Genomic DNA, 10,000 nt, shown 5'->3' with positions numbered 1-10,000 from the left:
CCGCCGTCATTTCGTACACTTTGCAGCGTGTTTCAAAGCAGGGCATTGCGGGCAGCGAGGGGCCTTCCTCCCGCAAGCCTCCCGCTGGCCCCCCCGCCGTCATTTCGTACACTTTGCAGCGTGTTTCAAAGCAGGGCAGCGCGGCCAGCGAGCGGCCTTCCTCCCGCAAGCCTCCCGCTGGCCCCCCCGCCGTCATTTCGTACACTTTGCAGCGTGTTTCAAAGCAGGGCATTGCGGGCAGCGAGGGGCCTTCGTCCCGCAAGCCTCCCGCTGGCCCCCCGCCGTCATTTCATACACTTTGCAGCGTGTTTCAAAGCAGGGCAGCGCGGCCAGCGAGCGGCCTTCCTCCCGCAAGCCTCCCGCTGGCCCCCCGCCGTCATTTCGTACACTTTGCAGCGTGTTTCAAAGCAGGGCATTGCGGGCAGCGAGGGGCCTTCCTCCCGCAAGCCTCCCGCTGGCCCCCCGCCGTCATTTCATACACTTTGCAGCGTGTTTCAAAGCAGGGCAGCGCGGCCAACGAGCGGCCTTCCTCCCGCAAGCCTCCCGCTGGCCCCCCGCCGTCATTTCGTACACTTTGCAGCGTGTTTCAAAGCAGGGCAGCGCGGCCAGCGAGCGGCCTTCCTCCCGCAAGCCTCCCGCTGGCCCCCCGCCGTCATTTCGTACACTTTGCAGCGTGTTTCAAAGCAGGGCAGCGCGGCCAGCGAGCGGCCTTCCTCCCGCAAGCCTCCCGCTGGCCCCCCCGCCGTCATTTCATACACTTTGCAGCGTGTTTCAAAGCAGGGCAGCGCGGGCAGCGAGCCGCCAGCCTCCCGCGTGAAATTCACACACTTTGCAGCGGCTCTCCCCGCAACACCGAGCCGCTTTAGTGCGCCGGGGGTCCCGCCCTCGTTTTCACAAACTTTACAGCGGGGCCGGAGGGGCTTCCGGCCGTCCCTCTTTTATTTTAAACCGCTCTATGGCGTGCCACCGGCCGTCCGTGCGTCGTGTTCATTCGCTCGGCGGGCTTGCGGTTCAGCACCGAAGGCTGGACAGCGACACTCCACGTCGCATTTCCCGGCAATTTAAAGCCGCCTCGAGGCTCCAGGCCTGTCGGGTGCGCTTTTAAACTGGCCCCGTCGGGACTTTGTCACTTTTCCCCCCCTTTTCTTGACACACTGGGTACTCTACTGGAGCTTGCAGCGGCGTTTGGTCGCACCTCCAGGCCGCCTAGGGGCTCCAGGCCTGTCGGGTGCGCTTTTAAACTGGCCCCGTTGGGACTTTGTCACTTTTCCCCCCCTTTTCTTGACACACTGGGTACTCTACTGGAGCTTGCAGCGGCGTTTGGCCGCACCTCCAGGCCGCCTCGGGGCTCCAGGCCTGTCGGGTGCGCTTTTAAACTCGCCCCGTTGGGACTTTGTCACTTTTTCCCCCCTTTTCTTGACACACTGGGTACTCTACTGGAGCTTGCAGCGGCGTTTGGGCGCACCTCCAGGCCGCCTAGGGGCTCCAGGCCTGTCGGGTGCGCTTTTAAACTGGCCCCGTTGGGACTTTGTCACTTTTTCCCCCCTTTTCTTGACACACTGGGTACTCTACTGGAGCTTGCAGCGGCGTTTGGCCGCACCTCCAGGCCGCCTCGGGGCTCCAGGCCTGTCGGGTGCGCTTTTAAACTGGCCCCGTTGGGACTTTGTCACTTTTCCCCCTCTTTTCTTGACACACTGGGTACTCTACTGGAGCTTGCAGCGGCGTTTGGCCGCACCTCCAGGCCGCCTCGGGGCTCCAGGCCTGTCGGGTGCGCTTTTAAACTCGCCCCGTTGGGACTTTGTCACTTTTTCCCCCCTTTTCTTGACACACTGGGTACTCTACTGGAGCTTGCAGCGGCGTTTGGCCGCACCTCCAGGCCGCCTAGGGGCTCCAGGCCTGTCGGGTGCGCTTTTAAACTCGCCCCGTTGGGACTTTGTCACTTTTCCCCCCCTTTTCTTGACACACTGGGTACTCTACTGGAGCTTGCAGCGGCGTTTGGTCGCACCTCCAGGCCGCCTAGGGGCTCCAGGCCTGTCGGGTGCGCTTTTAAACTGGCCCCGTTGGGACTTTGTCACTTTTTCCCCCCTTTTCTTGACACACTGGGTACTCTACTGGAGCTTGCAGCGGCGTTTGGCCGCACCTCCAGGCCGCCTAGGGGCTCCAGGCCTGTCGGGTGCGCTTTTAAACTGGCCCCGTTGGGACTCTGTCACTTTTCCCCCTCTTTTCTTGACACACTGGGTACTCTACTGGAGCTTGCAGCGGCGTTTGGCCGCACCTCCAGGCCGCCTCGGGGCTCCAGGCCTGTCGGGTGCGCTTTTAAACTCGCCCCGTTGGGACTTTGTCACTTTTTCCCCCCTTTTCTTGACACACTGGGTACTCTACTGGAGCTTGCAGCGGCGTTTGGGCGCACCTCCAGGCCGCCTAGGGGCTCCAGGCCTGTCGGGTGCGCTTTTAAACTGGCCCCGTTGGGACTTTGTCACTTTTTCCCCCCTTTTCTTGACACACTGGGTACTCTACTGGAGCTTGCAGCGGCGTTTGGCCGCACCTCCAGGCCGCCTCGGGGCTCCAGGCCTGTCGGGTGCGCTTTTAAACTGGCCCCGTTGGGACTTTGTCACTTTTCCCCCTCTTTTCTTGACACACTGGGTACTCTACTGGAGCTTGCAGCGGCGTTTGGCCGCACCTCCAGGCCGCCTCGGGGCTCCAGGCCTGTCGGGTGCGCTTTTAAACTCGCCCCGTTGGGACTTTGTCACTTTTTCCCCCCTTTTCTTGACACACTGGGTACTCTACTGGAGCTTGCAGCGGCGTTTGGGCGCACCTCCAGGCCGCCTAGGGGCTCCAGGCCTGTCGGGTGCGCTTTTAAACTGGCCCCGTTGGGACTTTGTCACTTTTTCCCCCCTTTTCTTGACACACTGGGTACTCTACTGGAGCTTGCAGCGGCGTTTGGCCGCACCTCCAGGCCGCCTAGGGGCTCCAGGCCTGTCGGGTGCGCTTTTAAACTGGCCCCGTTGGGACTTTGTCACTTTTTCCCCCCTTTTCTTGACACACTGGGTACTCTACTGGAGCTTGCAGCGGCGTTTGGCCGCACCTCCAGGCCGCCTCGGGGCTCCAGGCCTGTCGGGTGCGCTTTTAAACTCGCCCCGTTGGGACTTTGTCACTTTTCCCCCCCTTTTCTTGACACACTGGGTACTCTACTGGAGCTTGCAGCGGCGTTTGGCCGCACCTCCTGGCCGCCTCGGGGCTCCAGGCCTGTCGGGTGCGCTTTTAAACTGGCCCCGTTGGGACTTTGTCACTTTTTCCCCCCTTTTCTTGACACACTGGGTACTCTACTGGAGCTTGCAGCGGCGTTTGGTCGCACCTCCAGGCCGCCTAGGGGCTCCAGGCCTGTCGGGTGCGCTTTTAAACTGGCCCCGTTGGGACTTTGTCACTTTTCCCCCTCTTTTCTTGACACACTGGGTACTCTACTGGAGCTTGCAGCGGCGTTTGGCCGCACCTCCAGGCCGCCTAGGGGCTCCAGGCCTGTCGGGTGCGCTTTTAAACTCGCCCCGTTGGGACTTTGTCACTTTTCCCCCCCTTTTCTTGACACACTGGGTACTCTACTGGAGCTTGCAGCGGCGTTTGGCCGCACCTCCAGGCCGCCTAGGGGCTCCAGGCCTGTCGGGTGCGCTTTTAAACTCGCCCCGTTGGGACTTTGTCACTTTTCCCCCCCTTTTCTTGACACACTGGGTACTCTACTGGAGCTTGCAGCGGCGTTTGGTCGCACCTCCAGGCCGCCTAGGGGCTCCAGGCCTGTCGGGTGCGCTTTTAAACTCGCCCCGTTGGGACTTTGTCACTTTTTCCCCCCTTTTCTTGACACACTGGGTACTCTACTGGAGCTTGCAGCGGCGTTTGGGCGCACCTCCAGGCCGCCTAGGGGCTCCAGGCCTGTCGGGTGCGCTTTTAAACTGGCCCCGTTGGGACTTTGTCACTTTTTCCCCCCTTTTCTTGACACACTGGGTACTCTACTGGAGCTTGCAGCGGCGTTTGGCCGCACCTCCAGGCCGCCTAGGGGCTCCAGGCCTGTCGGGTGCGCTTTTAAACTGGCCCCGTTGGGACTCTGTCACTTTTCCCCCTCTTTTCTTGACACACTGGGTACTCTACTGGAGCTTGCAGCGGCGTTTGGCCGCACCTCCAGGCCGCCTCGGGGCTCCAGGCCTGTCGGGTGCGCTTTTAAACTCGCCCCGTTGGGACTTTGTCACTTTTTCCCCCCTTTTCTTGACACACTGGGTACTCTACTGGAGCTTGCAGCGGCGTTTGGGCGCACCTCCAGGCCGCCTAGGGGCTCCAGGCCTGTCGGGTGCGCTTTTAAACTGGCCCCGTTGGGACTTTGTCACTTTTTCCCCCCTTTTCTTGACACACTGGGTACTCTACTGGAGCTTGCAGCGGCGTTTGGCCGCACCTCCAGGCCGCCTCGGGGCTCCAGGCCTGTCGGGTGCGCTTTTAAACTGGCCCCGTTGGGACTTTGTCACTTTTCCCCCTCTTTTCTTGACACACTGGGTACTCTACTGGAGCTTGCAGCGGCGTTTGGCCGCACCTCCAGGCCGCCTAGGGGCTCCAGGCCTGTCGGGTGCGCTTTTAAACTGGCCCCGTTGGGACTCTGTCACTTTTCCCCCTCTTTTCTTGACACACTGGGTACTCTACTGGAGCTTGCAGCGGCGTTTGGCCGCACCTCCAGGCCGCCTCGGGGCTCCAGGCCTGTCGGGTGCGCTTTTAAACTCGCCCCGTTGGGACTTTGTCACTTTTTCCCCCCTTTTCTTGACACACTGGGTACTCTACTGGAGCTTGCAGCGGCGTTTGGCCGCACCTCCAGGCCGCCTAGGGGCTCCAGGCCTGTCGGGTGCGCTTTTAAACTGGCCCCGTTGGGACTTTGTCACTTTTTCCCCCCTTTTCTTGACACACTGGGTACTCTACTGGAGCTTGCAGCGGCGTTTGGCCGCACCTCCAGGCCGCCTCGGGGCTCCAGGCCTGTCGGGTGCGCTTTTAAACTGGCCCCGTTGGGACTTTGTCACTTTTTCCCCCCTTTTCTTGACACACTGGGTACTCTACTGGAGCTTGCAGCGGCGTTTGGCCGCACCTCCAGGCCGCCTCGGGGCTCCAGGCCTGTCGGGTGCGCTTTTAAACTCGCCCCGTTGGGACTTTGTCACTTTTCCCCCCCTTTTCTTGACACACTGGGTACTCTACTGGAGCTTGCAGCGGCGTTTGGCCGCACCTCCTGGCCGCCTCGGGGCTCCAGGCCTGTCGGGTGCGCTTTTAAACTGGCCCCGTTGGGACTTTGTCACTTTTTCCCCCCTTTTCTTGACACACTGGGTACTCTACTGGAGCTTGCAGCGGCGTTTGGTCGCACCTCCAGGCCGCCTAGGGGCTCCAGGCCTGTCGGGTGCGCTTTTAAACTGGCCCCGTTGGGACTTTGTCACTTTTCCCCCTCTTTTCTTGACACACTGGGTACTCTACTGGAGCTTGCAGCGGCGTTTGGCCGCACCTCCAGGCCGCCTAGGGGCTCCAGGCCTGTCGGGTGCGCTTTTAAACTCGCCCCGTTGGGACTTTGTCACTTTTCCCCCCCTTTTCTTGACACACTGGGTACTCTACTGGAGCTTGCAGCGGCGTTTGGCCGCACCTCCAGGCCGCCTAGGGGCTCCAGGCCTGTCGGGTGCGCTTTTAAACTCGCCCCGTTGGGACTTTGTCACTTTTCCCCCCCTTTTCTTGACACACTGGGTACTCTACTGGAGCTTGCAGCGGCGTTTGGTCGCACCTCCAGGCCGCCTAGGGGCTCCAGGCCTGTCGGGTGCGCTTTTAAACTGGCCCCGTTGGGACTTTGTCACTTTTTCCCCCCTTTTCTTGACACACTGGGTACTCTACTGGAGCTTGCAGCGGCGTTTGGTCGCACCTCCAGGCCGCCTAGGGGCTCCAGGCCTGTCGGGTGCGCTTTTAAACTGGCCCCGTTGGGACTTTGTCACTTTTTCCCCCCTTTTCTTGACACACTGGGTACTCTACTGGAGCTTGCAGCGGCGTTTGGTCGCACCTCCAGGCCGCCTCGGGGCTCCAGGCCTGTCGGGTGCGCTTTTAAACTGGCCCCGTTGGGACTTTGTCACTTTTCCCCCTCTTTTCTTGACACACTGGGTACTCTACTGGAGCTTGCAGCGGCGTTTGGCCGCACCTCCAGGCCGCCTAGGGGCTCCAGGCCTGTCGGGTGCGCTTTTAAACTCGCCCCGTTGGGACTTTGTCACTTTTCCCCCCCTTTTCTTGACACACTGGGTACTCTACTGGAGCTTGCAGCGGCGTTTGGCCGCACCTCCAGGCCGCCTCGGGGCTCCAGGCCTGTCGGGTGCGCTTTTAAACTGGCCCCGTTGGGACTTTGTCACTTTTCCCCCTCTTTTCTTGACACACTGGGTACTCTACTGGAGCTTGCAGCGGCGTTTGGCCGCACCTCCAGGCCGCCTCGGGGCTCCAGGCCTGTCGGGTGCGCTTTTAAACTCGCCCCGTTGGGACTTTGTCACTTTTTCCCCCCTTTTCTTGACACACTGGGTACTCTACTGGAGCTTGCAGCGGCGTTTGGCCGCACCTCCAGGCCGCCTAGGGGCTCCAGGCCTGTCGGGTGCGCTTTTAAACTCGCCCCGTTGGGACTTTGTCACTTTTCCCCCCCTTTTCTTGACACACTGGGTACTCTACTGGAGCTTGCAGCGGCGTTTGGTCGCACCTCCAGGCCGCCTAGGGGCTCCAGGCCTGTCGGGTGCGCTTTTAAACTGGCCCCGTTGGGACTTTGTCACTTTTTCCCCCCTTTTCTTGACACACTGGGTACTCTACTGGAGCTTGCAGCGGCGTTTGGCCGCACCTCCAGGCCGCCTAGGGGCTCCAGGCCTGTCGGGTGCGCTTTTAAACTGGCCCCGTTGGGACTCTGTCACTTTTCCCCCTCTTTTCTTGACACACTGGGTACTCTACTGGAGCTTGCAGCGGCGTTTGGCCGCACCTCCAGGCCGCCTCGGGGCTCCAGGCCTGTCGGGTGCGCTTTTAAACTCGCCCCGTTGGGACTTTGTCACTTTTTCCCCCCTTTTCTTGACACACTGGGTACTCTACTGGAGCTTGCAGCGGCGTTTGGGCGCACCTCCAGGCCGCCTAGGGGCTCCAGGCCTGTCGGGTGCGCTTTTAAACTGGCCCCGTTGGGACTTTGTCACTTTTTCCCCCCTTTTCTTGACACACTGGGTACTCTACTGGAGCTTGCAGCGGCGTTTGGCCGCACCTCCAGGCCGCCTCGGGGCTCCAGGCCTGTCGGGTGCGCTTTTAAACTGGCCCCGTTGGGACTTTGTCACTTTTCCCCCTCTTTTCTTGACACACTGGGTACTCTACTGGAGCTTGCAGCGGCGTTTGGCCGCACCTCCAGGCCGCCTCGGGGCTCCAGGCCTGTCGGGTGCGCTTTTAAACTCGCCCCGTTGGGACTTTGTCACTTTTTCCCCCCTTTTCTTGACACACTGGGTACTCTACTGGAGCTTGCAGCGGCGTTTGGGCGCACCTCCAGGCCGCCTAGGGGCTCCAGGCCTGTCGGGTGCGCTTTTAAACTGGCCCCGTTGGGACTTTGTCACTTTTTCCCCCCTTTTCTTGACACACTGGGTACTCTACTGGAGCTTGCAGCGGCGTTTGGCCGCACCTCCAGGCCGCCTAGGGGCTCCAGGCCTGTCGGGTGCGCTTTTAAACTGGCCCCGTTGGGACTTTGTCACTTTTTCCCCCCTTTTCTTGACACACTGGGTACTCTACTGGAGCTTGCAGCGGCGTTTGGCCGCACCTCCAGGCCGCCTCGGGGCTCCAGGCCTGTCGGGTGCGCTTTTAAACTCGCCCCGTTGGGACTTTGTCACTTTTCCCCCCCTTTTCTTGACACACTGGGTACTCTACTGGAGCTTGCAGCGGCGTTTGGCCGCACCTCCTGGCCGCCTCGGGGCTCCAGGCCTGTCGGGTGCGCTTTTAAACTGGCCCCGTTGGGACTTTGTCACTTTTTCCCCCCTTTTCTTGACACACTGGGTACTCTACTGGAGCTTGCAGCGGCGTTTGGTCGCACCTCCAGGCCGCCTAGGGGCTCCAGGCCTGTCGGGTGCGCTTTTAAACTGGCCCCGTTGGGACTTTGTCACTTTTCCCCCTCTTTTCTTGACACACTGGGTACTCTACTGGAGCTTGCAGCGGCGTTTGGCCGCACCTCCAGGCCGCCTAGGGGCTCCAGGCCTGTCGGGTGCGCTTTTAAACTCGCCCCGTTGGGACTTTGTCACTTTTCCCCCCCTTTTCTTGACACACTGGGTACTCTACTGGAGCTTGCAGCGGCGTTTGGCCGCACCTCCAGGCCGCCTAGGGGCTCCAGGCCTGTCGGGTGCGCTTTTAAACTCGCCCCGTTGGGACTTTGTCACTTTTCCCCCCCTTTTCTTGACACACTGGGTACTCTACTGGAGCTTGCAGCGGCGTTTGGTCGCACCTCCAGGCCGCCTAGGGGCTCCAGGCCTGTCGGGTGCGCTTTTAAACTCGCCCCGTTGGGACTTTGTCACTTTTTCCCCCCTTTTCTTGACACACTGGGTACTCTACTGGAGCTTGCAGCGGCGTTTGGGCGCACCTCCAGGCCGCCTAGGGGCTCCAGGCCTGTCGGGTGCGCTTTTAAACTGGCCCCGTTGGGACTTTGTCACTTTTTCCCCCCTTTTCTTGACACACTGGGTACTCTACTGGAGCTTGCAGCGGCGTTTGGCCGCACCTCCAGGCCGCCTAGGGGCTCCAGGCCTGTCGGGTGCGCTTTTAAACTGGCCCCGTTGGGACTCTGTCACTTTTCCCCCTCTTTTCTTGACACACTGGGTACTCTACTGGAGCTTGCAGCGGCGTTTGGCCGCACCTCCAGGCCGCCTCGGGGCTCCAGGCCTGTCGGGTGCGCTTTTAAACTCGCCCCGTTGGGACTTTGTCACTTTTTCCCCCCTTTTCTTGACACACTGGGTACTCTACTGGAGCTTGCAGCGGCGTTTGGGCGCACCTCCAGGCCGCCTAGGGGCTCCAGGCCTGTCGGGTGCGCTTTTAAACTGGCCCCGTTGGGACTTTGTCACTTTTTCCCCCCTTTTCTTGACACACTGGGTACTCTACTGGAGCTTGCAGCGGCGTTTGGCCGCACCTCCAGGCCGCCTCGGGGCTCCAGGCCTGTCGGGTGCGCTTTTAAACTGGCCCCGTTGGGACTTTGTCACTTTTCCCCCTCTTTTCTTGACACACTGGGTACTCTACTGGAGCTTGCAGCGGCGTTTGGCCGCACCTCCAGGCCGCCTAGGGGCTCCAGGCCTGTCGGGTGCGCTTTTAAACTGGCCCCGTTGGGACTCTGTCACTTTTCCCCCTCTTTTCTTGACACACTGGGTACTCTACTGGAGCTTGCAGCGGCGTTTGGCCGCACCTCCAGGCCGCCTCGGGGCTCCAGGCCTGTCGGGTGCGCTTTTAAACTCGCCCCGTTGGGACTTTGTCACTTTTTCCCCCCTTTTCTTGACACACTGGGTACTCTACTGGAGCTTGCAGCGGCGTTTGGCCGCACCTCCAGGCCGCCTAGGGGCTCCAGGCCTGTCGGGTGCGCTTTTAAACTGGCCCCGTTGGGACTTTGTCACTTTTTCCCCCCTTTTCTTGACACACTGGGTACTCTACTGGAGCTTGCAGCGGCGTTTGGCCGCACCTCCAGGCCGCCTCGGGGCTCCAGGCCTGTCGGGTGCGCTTTTAAACTGGCCCCGTTGGGACTTTGTCACTTTTTCCCCCCTTTTCTTGACACACTGGGTACTCTACTGGAGCTTGCAGCGGCGTTTGGCCGCACCTCCAGGCCGCCTCGGGGCTCCAGGCCTGTCGGGTGCGCTTTTAAACTCGCCCCGTTGGGACTTTGTCACTTTTCCCCCCCTTTTCTTGACACACTGGGTACTCTACTGGAGCTTGCAGCGGCGTTTGGCCGCACCTCCTGGCCGCCTCGGGGCTCCAGGCCTGT

Source organism: Doryrhamphus excisus, unplaced genomic scaffold (assembly GCF_037039965.1).
Source record: "Doryrhamphus excisus strain RoL-2023G ecotype Guam unplaced genomic scaffold, RoL_Dexc_Guam_v1.1 HiC_scaffold_29, whole genome shotgun sequence".
NCBI lineage: Eukaryota > Metazoa > Chordata > Actinopteri > Syngnathiformes > Syngnathidae > Doryrhamphus > Doryrhamphus excisus.
This window is presented reverse-complemented; position numbering follows the sequence as displayed.